The sequence below is a fragment of the Salmo salar genome, unplaced genomic scaffold, assembly GCF_905237065.1.
Source record: "Salmo salar unplaced genomic scaffold, Ssal_v3.1, whole genome shotgun sequence".
Lineage (NCBI taxonomy): Eukaryota > Metazoa > Chordata > Actinopteri > Salmoniformes > Salmonidae > Salmo > Salmo salar.
The window spans coordinates 71,019-87,859 of record NW_025550709.1 but is presented as its reverse complement, the minus strand read 5'-3'; the positions used below and the strand labels follow the sequence as shown (position 1 = coordinate 87,859).

At 44.4% G+C, this 16,841-nt stretch overlaps 2 long non-coding RNA genes across 2 annotated transcripts; both read left to right on the top strand.

Moving 5' to 3' along the window:
- Positions 1–257: 257 nt before the first annotated feature.
- On the top strand, positions 258–694 carry LOC123739884 (uncharacterized). The gene is made up of 3 exons (XR_006767986.1): positions 258–280; positions 371–426; positions 520–694. It is a non-coding gene; the product is annotated as an uncharacterized lncRNA (long non-coding RNA).
- An 11,108-nt stretch (positions 695–11,802) lies between these two features.
- LOC123739886 (uncharacterized) lies at positions 11,803–12,341 on the top strand. The gene is made up of 3 exons (XR_006767987.1): positions 11,803–11,925; positions 12,015–12,070; positions 12,164–12,341. It is a non-coding gene; the product is annotated as an uncharacterized lncRNA (long non-coding RNA).
- Positions 12,342–16,841: the final 4,500 nt, after the last annotated feature.

The following is a 16,841-nucleotide window of genomic DNA, read 5'->3' as shown; positions in this document are numbered from 1 at the left end:
GCAAACTCCACCCTCAGCACACCAGTACCATAACTGAATGAAATCCAGGTACCTAATCCAATTGGGAGATTAATTGAAATGAAGTTCATTGGCTAACAGCTGAACATAATTAGCCATCAGGATAAGAAGGGTCTGGGATTCCTTTATGAGGGTGCAACCAAAACAGCTGTTTGACATAGAACAGGATATTCTGGTCAAGGTGTGTCTCTCTAGCATTTGTTCTTAATAATTTGTAGTTTTGATCACTAGAAATAGCTTTGACTTTTGGACTCTCGTTGAGGTTAGTTTTTCAATGTAGTCATCTGGTTGGTTTACCTTGTCTTAAAGTTTTCACTGGTTACTTGTGTTTAACTGTCTGAATGTTTTGTAGTGTTTCTTGGATTTGCTGTCTGCTAATTGGAGGGATAACTTGTTTTACACTTAAAGGTGTGTTTTGGTTTAGGTTACTTCAGTTCAAATCAGTCTAATGTCCGATAGCTTAAGGCTGACATTTACCACAATGTTTATTTTGTTTTCTAGGTAATTCTAATGGGCATCATGCCTACACTGGACCTGAACCAACTGGATCCTATGCCAAAGCAAGTGTGGTGCCTAGTCCAAATGCTAAAGCTACTGGCCAATGCCACGTCAGCAGAAGCTTCTGGCCACAATGCCACGTCAGCAGAAGCTACTGGCCACAATGCCACGTCAGCAGAAGCTACTACGAAGCCACAATGCCACGTCAGCAGAAGCTACTGGCCACATGCCACGTCAGCAGAAGCTACTGGCCACAATGCCCGTCAGCAGAAGCTACTGGCCACAATGCCACGTCCAGCAGAATCTACTGGCCACAATGCCCCGTCGGTGTGAAGTCCGGCCGTCCGGCGCCTCAGCAGAAGCGTCCGGCCCCCGCGCCTCAGCAGAACGTCCGCGCCTCAGCAGAAGCGTCCGGCGCCTCAGCAGAAGCGTCCGGCGCCTCAGCAGAAGCCTCAGGAGCGTCCGCGCCTCAGCAGAAGCCTCAGGAGAAGCGCCTCAGCAGAAGCGTCCGGCCCCGCGCCTCAGCAGAAGCGTCCGGCCCCGGCGCCTCAGCAATAGCATCCGGCCCGGCGCCTCAGCAATAGCGCCTCAGCAGAAGCGTCCGGCCCGGCGCCTCACCAGAAGCGTCAAGCCTTGAACAGACCGCCGACCACTCAACTAGGGGAGATCATAATTTGGTTTGCCCAACTCCTTAATCGTCGTTCCCCTGTTACTGTGCCTCCCTTTAGAAGAAAAGGTAACTGAGGTGGAGAAATGTGCCAACTAATGCTCTTGTTTGAAATGAGGATCTCCTTCACTTGTCCAGCGTCATGCAAATTGTTTACAGGGGTGGACGCTACAATGGACTAAAATTGACTTCTGACTTGCCAATATTGCTGACACACTTTGGTTCTATGGTTATGCTTTTGATTTTAGCCTGGTGTTCCTGCTACTCTTCCATGATCTGCTCAATAAACAATTTGACTTTCAATATACCTTGTCCTTAAAATATAATATTCTCTTCTGCCTGCCATGTGCTTGCTGTTTGGGAACAGACTGTGGGTCTGGAGTAAAAGGGAATGTGGATCACAACACTTGTGTAAACAGGTATGTTTACCTTTGTTTCTGGTAGTTCAAATGCTCAAGTTCTCTAAATTGTCAGAGCTCCCTCATATGTTCATACTTTACCTGTCCCTTTGTGAAGGGTGTTTGATTTACTGTAATCTGCCTGTTACCATAGGTGCCTAAAGAATGCGAAAGTGCAGTTTACCTCATCGTCCCATTGCCTGTCACTAACCTGTCCCAGGGACGCTAAAGTTTCTCCTTGGCCTTATTCAGAAACATTAAATCAACTTGACTCATTTTGCCTGTTCTACAATGTTGGTCTGGCCAGACACATGGATGCAATCTTCATCGCTTTCAGCTGTAAAAATATGTCAACTCTCAATGTGGTCTTCTGCACAATCCATTTCTACCTGACCACAATGAGGTTGCACTTGCAGAACCCCCTGGCAGAAACTTTAGATTTTAAAAGGTGCACTTAATTTTGTACAAAGTGAGAGCTTATCTAGAGATGTAAATATGAATTGTTTCTTAAGCCTGGCTGGTGACTAACTACTTTTGCTTTTTTGTTATCAAGGCTTCAAACAATTTCAAAAAACACTTAGCGTTCTGGATATTTTAGGATTTTCAAGCAACTATACTGGGGGAATTCTCACTGTCAGGTGTTAATTTTCAGCAAACTTAACATACAAAGATTTGTATGAACATAAGATTCACAACTGAGACAAACTGAACAAGTTCCACAGATGTGACTAACAAATGGAATAATGTGTTGTGGACACCAGATGCATTAAGAACTGCACCAGATTTGCCAGTTCTTTCTTGTGAGATGTTACCCCACTCTTCCACCAAGGCACCTGCAAGTTCCCGGACATTTCGATCCAACAGGTCCTAGACGTGCTCAATGGGATTGAGGTCCGGGCTCTTCGCTGGCAATGGCAGAACACTGACATTCCTGTCTTGCAGGAAATCATGCACAGAACGAGCAGTATGGCTGGTGGCATTGTCATGCTGGAGGGTCATGTCAGGATGAGTCTGCAGGAAGGGTACCACATGAGGGAGGAGGATGTCCTCCCTGTAACGCACAGGATGAGATTGCCTTCAATGACAACAAGCTCCGTCCGATGATGCTGTGACACGACGGACCCTCCACCTCCAAATCGATCCCGCTCCAGAGTACAGGCCTCGGTGTAACGCTCAAACGCAAATCCGACCATCACCCCTGGTGAGACAAAACCGCTGACTTCGTCAGTGAAGAGCACTTTTTGCCAGTCCTGTCTTGTCCAGCGACGGTGAGTTTGTGCCCATAGGCGACATCGATGAGGACCTGCCTTCAGTCCAGCCTCTCTCAGCCTATTGTGGACAGGCTGAGCACTGATGGAGAAATTGTGCGTACCTGGTGCAACTCGAGCAGTTGTTGCCTTCCTGTACCTGTCCCGCAGGTGTGATGTTCCCATGTCCCGATCCTGTGCAGGTGTTGTCACACGTGGTCTGCCACTGCGAGGACGATCAGCTGTCCATCCTGTCTCCCCGTAGCGCTGTCTTAGGCGTCTCACAGTACGAACATTGCAATTTATTGCCCTGGCCACATCTGCAGTCCTCATGCCTCCTTGCAGCATACCTAAGGCACGTTCATGCAGATGAGCTGGGACCCTGGGCATCTTTCTTTTTGTGTTTTTCAGAGTCAGTAGAAAGGCCTCTTTTGTGTTTTAAGTTTTCATAACTGTGACCTTAATTGCCTACCGTCAGTAAGCTGTTAGTGTCTTAACGACCGTTCGACAGGTGCATGTTCATTAATTGTTTATGGTTCATTGAACAAGCATGGGAAACAATGTTTAAACCCTTTACAATGAAGATCTGTGAAGTTATTTGGATTTTTACAATTCATCTTTGAAAGACAGGATCCTGAAAAAGGGACGTTTAGTTACTGACAATTTGTTCATAGAGGAATTAAATCTAAAGCTGCAAGTGTGGACTCTAATAAAATGTTTGATTAAAGCACTACATTTGTGACAGAGGTACATGTCCTCTGGCGCTGCTTTGAAACTTTTTTTGGTGGTGGGGGGGTCTGAATGATTTGGATTCTGTGATCATTTATCCATGATCAGATCGATCTGAGTTTATAAACATTTTTTCAGAAAATAATCTGATGGCATCAATCTGATCCACATGTCACAGAATCCAGTTTGAGTGCTATGAACAGGCCTACACCTTGCCATCTACTGGACAGGTTGCAGTACTACTTCTACACTTTCATAGGGAGACATGAGTAAACTGTAGTGAACAAAAATAAACGCAACTTGTAAAGTGTTGGTCCCATGTTTCATGAGCTAAAATAAAAGATCTGTTGCCAGAGGATTTAATGTTCAGTTTTTTACCATAAGCCGCCTCCAACTTCGATTTAGAGAACTTGGCAGCACGTCCAACCGGCCTCACAATCATAGACCACGTGTAACCACGCCAACCAAGGACATCCACAACCGGCTTCTTTACCTGTGGGATCGTCTGAGACCAGCCATCCGGACAGCTGATGAAACGAAGGGGTATTTCTGTCTGTAATAAAGCCCTTTTGTGGGGAAAACTCATTGAAAAGTCACTGATTGGCTGGGCTTGGCTCTCAAGTGGGCCAGGCCCACCCACGGCTGTGCCCCTGCCCAGTCCTATGAAATCCATAGATTACAACCTTCTAAATGTGTTTATATGTGTTTATATTTTTTCAGTGTACAGTACCAGTCAAAAGTTTGGTCAAACCTACTCATTGAAGCGTTTTTCTTTATTTTTACTGTTTTCTACATTGTAGAATAATAGAAGACATCAACACTATGAAATAACACATATGGAATCATGTAGTAACCAAAACAGTGTTAATCAAATCAAAATATATTTTATATGAGATTCTTGAAAGTTGCCACCCTTTGCCTTGATGACAGCTTTGCACACTCTTGGCATTCTCTCAACCAGCTTCACCTGGAATGCTTTTCCAACAGTTTTGAAGGAGTTCCCACATATGCTGAGCACTTGTTGGCTGCTATTCCTTCACTCTGCGGTCCAACTCATCCCAAACCATCTCAATTGGGTAGAGGTCGGGTAGTGCAGCACTCCATCATTCTCCTTGGTCAAATAGCCCTTTCACAGCCTGGAGGTGTATTTTGGGTCATTGTCCTGTTGAAAAACAAATGATAGTCCCACTAAGCGCAAACCAGATGGGATGGCGTATCGCTGCAGAATGCTGTGGACTCATCAAACCAAAGGACAGATTTCCACCGGTCTAATGTCCATTGCTCGTGTTTCTTGGCCCAAGCAAGTCTCTTCTTATTATTGGTGTCCTTAGTAGTTTTTTTTAAGCAATTCAACTATGAAGGCCTGATTCACGCAGTCTGAGATGTGTCTGTTACTTGAACTTTGTGAAGCATTTAATCAGGAAGCAATTTCTGAGGCTGGTATCTCTAATGAACTTATCCTCTGCAGCAGAGGTATTTTGGGGTTTTCCTTTCCTGTGGCCGTCTTCATGAGACCTAGTTTCATCATAGCGCTAGTTTCATCATAGCGCTAGATGGTTTTGCGACTACAATTGAAGAAACTTTGAAAGTTCTTGACATTTTCTGGATTGACTGACCTTCATGTTCTTATTTGAGCTGTTCTTGCCATAATATGGACTTGGTCTTTTACCAAATGAGGCTATCTTCTGTATGCCACCCCTACCTTGTCACAATACAAATGATTGACTCAAACTCAGTAATAAGAAGGCAAGAAATTCCACAAATGGACTTTTAACAAGGCACACCTGTTAATTGAAATGCATTCCAGGTGACTACCTCATGAAGCTGGTTGAGAGAATGCCAACCAAGGCAAAGGGTGGCTACTTAGAACAATCTCAAATATATTTTGATTTGTTTGAAACCTTTTTGGTTACTAAATTATTCCGTATGTGTTATTTAATAATTTTGATGACTTCAATATTATTCTACAAGGTAGAAAGTTGTATAAATAAAGAAAAACCTTGGAATGAGTCGGTGCGTCTAAACTTTTGACTGGTACTGTAAATGGAAAGATCATGTCATAAATGTTGAAATAAAGTGTAAGAAGGTGCTGAATCTTATGAGCTCGGTCTCTGGTTATGAATGGGGTGCTGACAGACAATCGTTGAAAGATATTTATAGAGTTCGAATCAGGACGACAATTGATTACGGGTAAATAGTTTATGGAAAAGCGGCAAAGACTTGGCTTCAGAAGCTGAATCCAGTAAATAGCTTAAAGGTGTCATGCCTCTCCAGGCTGAGGATCCAAGGCCTCATATCAGCTTGGCAAATGGCTGACGATGATCAGACCCATCTCACCCACATAAGAGAAGAGGGGGGGGCGGTTTTGACACCGTAAAACTGTCAAAAATTCTTCAGTATTGGGAAAGGAATGTTCCTTTGTCTACAGAAGACATTTGCCGCTAAAACTACACTGCTCAAAAAAATAAAGGGAACACATAAACAACACAATGTAACTCCAAGTCAATCACACTTCTGTGAAATCAAACTGTTCACTTAGGAAGCAACACTGATTGACAATAAATTTCACATGCTGTTGTGCAAATGGAATAGACAACAGGTGGAAATTATAGGCAATTAGCAAGACACCCCCAATAAAGGAGTGGTTCTGCAGGTGGTAACCACAGACCACTTCTCAGTTCCTATGCTTCCTGGCTGATGTTTTGGTCACTTTTGAATGCTGGCGGTGCTTTCACTCTAGTGGTAGCATGAGACGGAGTCTACAACCCACACAAGTGGCTCAGGTAGTGCAGCTCATCCAGGATGGCACATCAATGCGAGCTGTGGCAAGAAGGTTTGCTGTGTCTGTCAGCGTAGTGTCCAGAGCATGGAGGCGCTACCAGGAGACAGGCCAGTACATCAGGAGACGTGGAGGAGGCCGTAGGAGGGCAACAACCCAGCAGCAGGACCGCTACTTCCGCCTTTGTGCAAGGAGGAGCAGGAGAAGCACTGCCAGAGCCCTGCAAAATGACCTCCAGCAGCCCACAAATGTGCATGTGTCTGCTCAAACGGTCAGAAACAGACTCCATGAGGGTGTTATGAGGGCCCGATGTCCACATGTGGGGGTTGTGCTTACAGCCCAACACCGTGCAGGACGTTTGGCATTTGCCAGAGAACACCAAGATTGGCAAATTGCCACTGGCGCCCTGTGCTCTTCACAGATGAAAGCAGGTTCACACTGAGCATGTGACAGACGTGACAGAGTCTGGAGACGCCGTGGAGAACGTTCTGCTGCCTGCAACATCCTCCAGCATGACCGGTTTGGCAGTGGGTCAGTCATGGTGTGGGGTGGCATTTTTTGGTGGGCCGCACAGCCCTCCATGTGCTCGCCAGAGGTAGCCTGACTGCCATTAGGTACCGAGATGAGATCCTCAGACCCCTTGTGAGACCATATGCTGGTGCGGTTGGCCCTGGGTTCCTCCTAATGCAAGACAATGCTAGACCTCATGTGGCTGGAGTGTGTCAGCAGTTCCTGCAAGAGGAAGGCATTGATGCTATGGACTGGCCCGCCCGTTCCCCAGACCTGAATCCAATTCAGCACATCTGGGACATCATGTCTCGCTCCATCCACCAACGCCACGTTGCACCACAGACTGTCCAGGAGTTGGTGGATGCTTTAGTCCAGGTCTGGGAGGAGATCCCTCAGGAGACCATCCGCCACCTCATCAGGAGCCTGCCCAGGCGTTGTAGGGAGGTCATACAGGCACGTGGAGGCCACACACACTACTGAGCCTCATTTTGACTTGTTTTAAGGACATTACATCAAAGTTGGATCAGCCTGTAGTGTGGTTTTCCACTTTAATTTTGAGTGTGACTCCAAATCCAGACCTCCATGGGTTGATAAATTGGATTTCCATTGATTATTTTTGTGTGATTTTGTTGTCAGCACATTCAACTATGTAAAGAAAAAAGTATTTATTAAGATTATTTCTTTCATTCAGATCTAGGATGTGTTGTTTAACCTGTTGGGACTAGGGGGCAGTATTTTCACGGCTGGATAAAAAAAAACGTACCCGATTTAATCTGGTTACTAATCCTACCCAGTAACTAGAATATGCATATACTTATTATATATGGATAGAAAACACCCTAAAGTTTCTAAAACTGTTTGAATGGTGTCTGTGAGTATAACAGAACTCATTTGGCAGGCAAAACCCTGAGACATTTTCTGACAGGAAGTGGATACTGATGTGTTGAATTACCTTTAAGCCTATGCCATTGAAACACACAGGGGTTGATGAATGTTTTGGCACTTCCTATTGCTTCCACTAGATGTCGCCAGCCTTTACAAAGTGTTTTGAGTCTTTTACTGTGAGATCTGACCGAACAAGAGCCATGGAACGGTGATGGCCGATTAGACTCTGGCGCGCGAGTTGATGTTGGGTACCATTGTTCCAGTACGTTATAAAAGAGAATGCATTCGTCCACCTTGACTATTATTCATGTTCTGGTTAAAAAAGGCACTAATGATTCATGCTATACAACGTTTGACATGTTTGAACGAACGTAAATATATTTTTTCCCCTCGTTCATGACGAGAAGTCCGGCTGGCTTAGATCATGTGCTAACAACACGGAGCTTTTTGGATATAAATGATGAGCTTTTTTGAACAAAACTACATTTGTTATGGACCTGGGATTCCTGGAAGTGACATCTGATGAAGAGAATCAAAGGTAATGGATTATTTACATAGTATTTTCGATTTTAGATCTCTCCAACATGGCCGTTTCTCTGTATAGCAAAGCGTATTTTTCTGGGCGCAGTGCTCAGATTATTGCAAAGTGTGATTTCCCAGTAAGGTTATTTTTAAATCTGGCAAGTTGAAAGATAAAACATAAAAGAGATTGACTGCCGACAATAATTGGAGGTGTTAAATACTAATCGGCAGGCAAACATTTGACAATCCTACCGGTGTGTCTGAGCTGTAATGGATTGATGAATGTTAACCTCTATTTTCACGGCTGGATAAAAAACGTACCCGATTTAATCTTATTATTACTCCTGCCCAGAAACTAGAATATGCATATAATTATTGGCTTTGGATAGAAAACACCCTAAAGTTTCTAAAACTCTTTGAATGGTGTCTGTGAGTATAACAGAACTCATATGGCAGGGCAAAACCTGAGAAGATTCTGTACAGGAAGTACCCTGTCTGACCATTTCTTTGCCTTCTTTGTCATATCTATCCATTACAAAGGATCTCTGCTATTACGTGACACTTCCTACGGCTTCCATGGGCGCTCAGAGCCCGGGAAAAAGCTGAATGACGTAATTCAAAGCCCTGGCTGAAACACACGAGCGCTTTTGCTAAGTGGTCTATCAGAGGACAAAGGGCTTAGGCGCGTGCACTGGCCGCCCCGTCTTTCTGTTTTTCCCTCTATTTACCGAAAAGCAGATTCCCAGTCGTAATATTATCGCTTTTTACGAGATAAATTGCATAAAAATTGATTTTAAACAGCGGTTGACATGCTTCGAAGTACGGTAATGGAATATTTAGAATTTTTTGTCACGAAATGCGCCATGTGCGCGATCCTGATTTACCCTTTCAGATAGTGTCTAGAACGCACGAACAAAACGCCGCTATTTGGATATAACGATGGATTATTTTGGACCATACCAACATTTGTTATTGAAGTAGAAGTCCTGGGAGTGCATTCTGACGAAGAACAGGAAAGGTAATAACATTTTTCTTATAGTAAATCTGATTTTGGTGAAGGCTAAACTTGCCGGGTGTCTAAAAGCTAGCCCGTGATGGCTGGTCTATGTACTTAGAATATTGCAAAATGTGCTTTCACCAAAAAGCAATTTTAAAATCGGACATATCGAGTGCATAGAGGAGTTCTGTATCTATAATTCTTAAAATAATTGTTATGCTTTTTGTGAACGTTTATCGTGAGTAATTTAGTGAATTGTTAGTAAATTCCCCGGAAGTTTGCGGGGGTATGCTAGTTCTGAACGTCACATGCTAATGTAAAAAGCTGTTTTTTGATATAAATATGAACTTGATTGAACAAAACATGCATGTATTGTATAACATAATGTCCTAGGTGTGTCATCTGATGAAGATCATCAAAGGTTAGTGCTGCATTTAGCTGTCTTCTGGGTTTTTGTGACATTATATGCTAGCTTGAAAAATGGGTGTCTGATTATTTCTGGCTGGGTACTCTGCTGACATAATCTAATGTTTTGCTTTCGCTGTAAAGCCTTTTTGAAATCGGACAGTGTGGTTAGATTAACGAAAGTCTTGTCTTTAAAATGCTGTAAAATAGTCATATGTTTGAAAAATGGAAGTTTTCGGATTTTAGAGGAATTTGTATTTCGCGCCACTCCCATCATTGGATATTGGAGCAGGTGTTCCGCTAGCGGAACGTCTAGATGTAAGAGGTTAACAAACAGATCACCGACCATTTCGAATCCCACCGTACCTTCTCAGCTATGCAATCTGGTTTCCGAGCTGGTCATGAGTGCACATCAGCCACGCTCAAGGTCCTAAACGATATCATAACCACCATCGATAAGAGACAATACTGGGCAGCTGTTGTCATCGACCTGGCCAAGGCTTTCGACTCTGTCAATCACCACATTCTTGTCGGCAGACTCAATAGCCTTGGTTTCTCAAATGACTGCCTCGCCTGGTTCACCAACTACTTCTCAGACAGAGTTCAGTGTGTCAAATCGGAGGGCCTGTTGTCCGGACCTTTGGCAGTCTCTATGGGGGTGCCACAGGGTTCAATTCTCCAGCCGACTCTTTTCTCTGTATACATCAATCATGTCGCTCTTGCTGCTGGTGATTCTCGGATCCACCTCTACGCACACGACACCATTCCGTATACTTCTGGCTCTTCTTTGGACACTGTGTTAACTAACCTCCAGACGAGCTTCAATGCCATACAACTCTCCTTCTGTGGCCTCCAACTGCTCTTAAATGCAAGTAAAACTAAATGCATGCTCTTCAACCGATCGCTGCCCGCACCTGCCCGCCCGTCCAGTATCACTACTCTGGACGGTTCCGACATAGAATATGTCGACAACTACAAATACCTAGGCATCTGGTTAGACTGTAAACTCTCCTTCCAGACTCACATGAAGCATCTCCAATCCAAAATTAAATGTAGAATCGGCTTCCTATTTTGCAACAAAGCATCCTTCACTCATGCTGCCGAACATACCCTCGTAAAACTGACTTTTCTGCCGATCCTTGACTTCGGCAATGTCATTTACAAAATAGCCTCCAACACTCTACTAAGCAAATTGGATGCAGTCTATCACAGTGCAATCAGTTTTGTAACCAAAGCCCCATATACTTCCCACCACTGCGACCTGTATGCTCTCGTTGGCTGGCCCTCGCTACATATTCATCGCCAAACCCACTGGCTCCAGGTCATCTATAAGTCTTTGCTAGGTAAAGCCCCGCCTTATCTCAGCTCACTGGTCACCATAGCAGCACCCACCCGTAGCACGCGCTCCAGCAGGTATATTTCACTGGTCACCCCCAAAGCCAATTCTTCGTTTGGCCGCCTTTCCTTCCAGTTCTCTGCTGCCAATGACTGGAACGAATTGCAAAAATCACTGAAGCTGGAGACCCATTTCTCCCTCAATAACTTTAAGCACCAGCTGTCAAAGCAGCTCACAGATCACTGCACCTGTACATAGCCCATCTGTAAATAGCCCATCCAACTACCTCATCCCCATAAAATAATGTATTATTCATTTTTTGCTCCTTTGCACCCCAGTACCTATCTCTACTTGCACATTCATCTTTTGCACATCTATCACTCCAGTGTTTAATTGCTAAATTGTAATTATTTCGCCACTATGGCCTATTTATTGTCTACCTAATTTATCTTACCTCATTTGCACTCACTGTATATAGACTTTTTCTCTATTGTATTATTGACTGCATGTTTGTTTATTCCATGTGCAACTCTGTGTTGTTTGTGTCTCACTGCTTTGTTTTATCTTTGCCAGGTCGCAGTTGTAAATGAGAACTTGTTCTCACCTAGCCAACTTGGTTAAATAAAGATGAAAAAAAATATCAATGTGCAAACTCCACCCTCCAGCACACCAGTGTACACCAGCTGAATGAAATCCAGAGCACCTAATCCAATTGGGAAATTGAACCAATTGAAATGAAGTTCATTGGCTAACAGCTGTACATAATTAGCCATCCAGGATAGAAGGGTCTGGGATTCCTTTATGAGGTGCAACCAAAACAGCTGTTTGACATAGCAACAGGGATATTCGGTCAAGGTGTCTCTCTGGCATTTGTTCTTAATACCGTTGTGGTTTTGATCACTAAAATGGCTGTGACTTTTGGACTCTCGTTGAGGTTAGTTTTTCAATGTAGTCATCTGGTTGGTTTACCTTGTCTTAAAGTTTCACTGGTTACTTGTGTTTAACTGTCTGAATGTTTTGTAGTGTTTCTTGGATTTGCTGTCTGCTAATTGGAGGGATAACTTGTTTTACACTTAAAGGTGTGTTTTGGTTTACACTACTTCAGTTCAAATCAGTCTAGTTCCGATAGCTTAAGGCTGGCATTTTACCACAATGTTTATTTTGTTTTCTAGGTAATTCTAATGGGCATCATGCCTACACTGGACCTGAACCAACTGGATCCTATGCCAAAGCAAGTGTGGTGCCTAGTCCAAATGCTAAAGCTACTGGCCACAATGCCACGTCAGCAGAAGCTACTGGCCACAATGCCACGTCAGCAGAAGCTACTGGCCACAATGCCACGTCAGCAGAATCTACTGGCCACAATGCCACGTCAGCAGAATCTACTGGCCACAATGCCCCGTCAAGTGTGAAGTCCGGCCCCGGCGCCTCAGCAGAAGCGTCAGGCCCCGGCGCCTCAGCAGAAGCGTCAGGCCCCGGCGCCTCAGCAGAAGCGTCAGGCCCCGGCGCCTCAGCAGAAGCGTCAGGCCCCGGCGCCTCAGCAGAAGCGTCAGGCCCCGGCGCCTCAGCAGAAGCGTCAGGCCCCGGCGCCTCAGCAGAAGCGTCAGGCCCCGGCGCCTCAGCAGAAGCGTCCGGCCCCGCGCCTCAGCAGAAGCCTCAGCAATAGCGTCCGGCGCCTCAGCAATAGCGTCCGGCGCCTCAGCGGAAGCGTCAAGCCTTGAACAGACCGCCCGACCACTCAACTAGGGAGATCATAATTTGGTTTGCATAACTCCTTAATTGTCGTTCCCCTGTTACTGTGCCTCCCTTTAGAAGAAAAGGTAACTGAGGTGGGGAAATGTGCCAACTAAGGCTCTTGTTTGAAATGAGGATCTCCTTCACTTGTCCAGCGTCATGCAAATTGTTTACAGGGGTGGACGCTACAATGGTATAAATGGTTTTTATAACCATACGACTAAAATTGACTTCTGACTTGCCAATATTGCTGACACACTTTTAGGTTCTACGGTTATGCTTTTGATTTAGCCTGGTGTTCCTGCTACTCTTCCATGATATGCTCAATAAACAATTTGACTTTAAATATACCTTGTCCTTAAAATATAATATTCTCTTCTGCCTGCCATGTGCTTGCTGTTTGGGAACAGACTGTGGGTCTGGAGTAAAAGGGAATGTGGATCACAACACTTGTGTAAACAGGTATGTTTACCTTTGTTTCTGGTAGTTCAAATGCTCAAGTTCTCTAAATTGTCAGAGCTCCCTCATATGTTCATACTTTACCTGTCCCTTTGTGTAGGGTGTTTGATTTACTGTAATCTGCCTGTTACCATAGGTGCCTAAAGAATGCGAGTGCAGTTTACCTCATCGTCCCATTGCCTGTCACTAACCTGTCCCAGGGACGCTAAAGTTTCTCCTTGGCCTTATTCAGAAACATTAAATCAACTTGACTCATTTTGCCTGTTCTCCAATGTTGGTCTGGCCAGACACATGGATGCAATCGTGTATATGCGTTCATCGCTTTCAGCTGTAAAAAATATGTTTACTCTCAATGTGGTCTTCTGCACAATCCATTTCTACCTGACCACAATGAGGTTGCACTTGCAGAACCCCCTGGCAGAAACTTTAGATTTTAAAAGGTGCACTTAATTTTGTACAAAGTGAGAGCTTATCTAGAGATGTAAATATGAATTGTTTCTTAAGCCTGGCTGGTGACTAACTACTTTTGCTTTTTTGTTATCAAGGCTTCAAACAATTTCAAAAACACTTAGCGTTCTGATATTTTAGGATTTTCAAGCAACTATACTGGGGGGGGAATTCTCACTGTCAGGTGTTAATTTTCAGCAAACTTAACATACAAAGATTTGTATGAACATAAGATTCAACAACTGAGACAAACTGAACAAGTTCCACAGATGTGACTAACAAATGGAATAATGTGTTGTGGACACCAGATGCATTAAGAACTGCACCAGATTTGCCAGTTCTTTCTTGTGAGATGTTACCCCACTCTTCCACCAAGGCACCTGCAAGTTCCCGGACATTTCGATCCAACAGGTCCTAGACGTGCTCAATGGGATTGAGGTCCGGGCTCTTCGCTGGCAATGGCAGAACACTGACATTCCTGTCTTGCAGGAAATCATGCACAGAACGAGCAGTATGGCTGGTGGCATTGTCATGCTGGAGGGTCATGTCAGGATGAGTCTGCAGGAAGGGTACCACATGAGGGAGGAGGATGTCCTCCCTGTAACGCACAGTGATGAGATTGCCTTCAATGACAACAAGCTCCGTCCGATGATGCTGTGACACACCGCCCCAGACCACGACGGACCCTCCACCTCCAAATCGATCCCGCTCCAGAGTACAGGCCTCGGTGTAACGCTCAAACGCGAATCCGACCATCACCCCTGGTGAGACAAAACCGCGACTCGTCAGTGAAGAGCACTTTTTGCCAGTCCTGTCTTGTCCAGCGACGGTGAGTTTGTGCCCATAGGCGACATCGATGAGGACCTGCCTTCAGTCCAGCCTCTCTCAGCCTATTGTGGACAGGCTGAGCACTGATGGAGAAATTGTGCGTACCTGGTGCAACTCGAGCAGTTGTTGCCTTCCTGTACCTGTCTCGCAGGTGTGATGTTCCCATGTCCCGATCCTGTGCAGGTGTTGTCACACGTGGTCTGCCACTGCGAGGACGATCAGCTGTCCATCCTGTCTCCCCGTAGCGCTGTCTTAGGCGTCTCACAGTACGAACATTGCAATTTATTGCCCTGGCCACATCTGCAGTCCTCATGCCTCCTTGCAGCATACCTAAGGCACGTTCATGCAGATGAGCTGGGACCCTGGGCATCTTTCTTTTGTGTTTTTCAGAGTCAGTAGAAAGGCCTCTTTTGTGTTTTAAGTTTTCATAACTGTGACCTTAATTGCCTACCGTCAGTAAGCTGTTAGTGTCTTAACGACCGTTCGACAGGTGCATGTTCATTAATTGTTTATGGTTCATTGAACAAGCATGGGAAACAATGTTTAAACCCTTTACAATGAAGATCTGTGAAGTTATTTGGATTTTTACAATTCATCTTTGAAAGACAGGATCCTGAAAAAGGGACGTTTAGTTACTGACAATTTGTTCATAGAGGAATTAAATCTAAAGCTGCAAGTGTGGACTCTAATAAAATGTTTGATTAAAGCACTAAATTTGTGACAGAGGTACATGTCCTCTGGCGCTGCTTTGAAACTTTTTTTTGGTGGTGGGGGGGTCTGAATGATTTGGATTCTGTGATCATTTATCCATGATCAGATCGATCTGAGTTTATAAACATTTTTTCAGAAAATAATCTGATGGCATCAATCTGATCCACATGTCACAGAATCCAGTTTGAGTGCTATGAACAGGCCTACACCTTGCCATCTACTGGACAGGTTGCAGTACTACTTCTACACTTTCATAGGGAGACATGAGTAAACTGTTGTGAACAAAAATAAACGCAACTTGTAAAGTGTTGGTCCCATGTTTCATGAGCTAAAATAAAAGATCTGTTGCCAGAGGATTTAATGTTCAGTTTTTTACCATAAGCCGCCTCCAACTTCGATTTAGAGAACTTGGCAGCACGTCCAACCGGCCTCACAATCATAGACCACGTGTAACCACGCCAACCAAGGACATCCACAACCGGCTTCTTTACCTGTGGGATCGTCTGAGACCAGCCATCCGGACAGCTGATGAAACGAAGGGGTATTTCTGTCTGTAATAAAGCCCTTTTGTGGGGAAAACTAATTGAAAAGTCACTGATTGGCTGGGCTTGGCTCTCAAGTGGGCCAGGCCCACCCACGGCTGTGCCCCTGCCCAGTCCTATGAAATCCATAGATTACAACCTTCTAAATGTGTTTATATGTGTTTATATTTTTTCAGTGTACAGTACCAGTCAAAAGTTTGGTCAAACCTACTCATTGAAGCGTTTTTCTTTATTTTTACTGTTTTCTACATTGTAGAATAATAGAAGACATCAACACTATGAAATAACACATATGGAATCATGTAGTAACCAAAACAGTGTTAATCAAATCAAAATATATTTTATATGAGATTCTTGAAAGTTGCCACCCTTTGCCTTGATGACAGCTTTGCACACTCTTGGCATTCTCTCAACCAGCTTCACCTGGAATGCTTTTCCAACAGTTTTGAAGGAGTTCCCTCATATGCTGAGCACTTGTTGGCTGCTATTCCTTCACTCTGCGGTCCAACTCATCCCAAACCATCTCAATTGGGTAGAGGTCGGGTAGTGCAGCACTCCATCATTCTCCTTGGTCAAATAGCCCTTTCACAGCCTGGAGGTGTATTTTGGGTCATTGTCCTGTTGAAAAACAAATGATAGTCCCACTAAGCGCAAACCAGATGGGATGCCGTATCGCTGCCGAATGCTGTGGACTCATCAAACCAAAGGACAGATTTCCACCGGTCTAATGTCCATTGCTCGTGTTTCTTGGCCCAAGCAAGTCTCTTCTTATTATTGGTGTCCTTAGTAGTTTTTTTAAAGAAATTCAACTATGAAGGCCTGATTCACGCAGTCTGAGATGTGTCTGTTACTTGAACTTTATGAAGCATTTAATCAGGAAGCAATTTCTGAGGCTGGTATCTCTAATGAACTTATCCTCTGCAGCAGAGGTATTTTGGGGTTTTCCTTTCCTGTGGCCGTCTTCATGAGACCTAGTTTCATCATAGCGCTAGTTTCATCATAGCGCTAGATGGTTTTGCGACTGCAATTGAAGAAACTTTGAAAGTTCTTGACATTTTCTGGATTGACTGACCTTCATGTTCTTATTTGAGCTGTTCTTGCCATAATATGGACTTGGTCTTTTACCAAA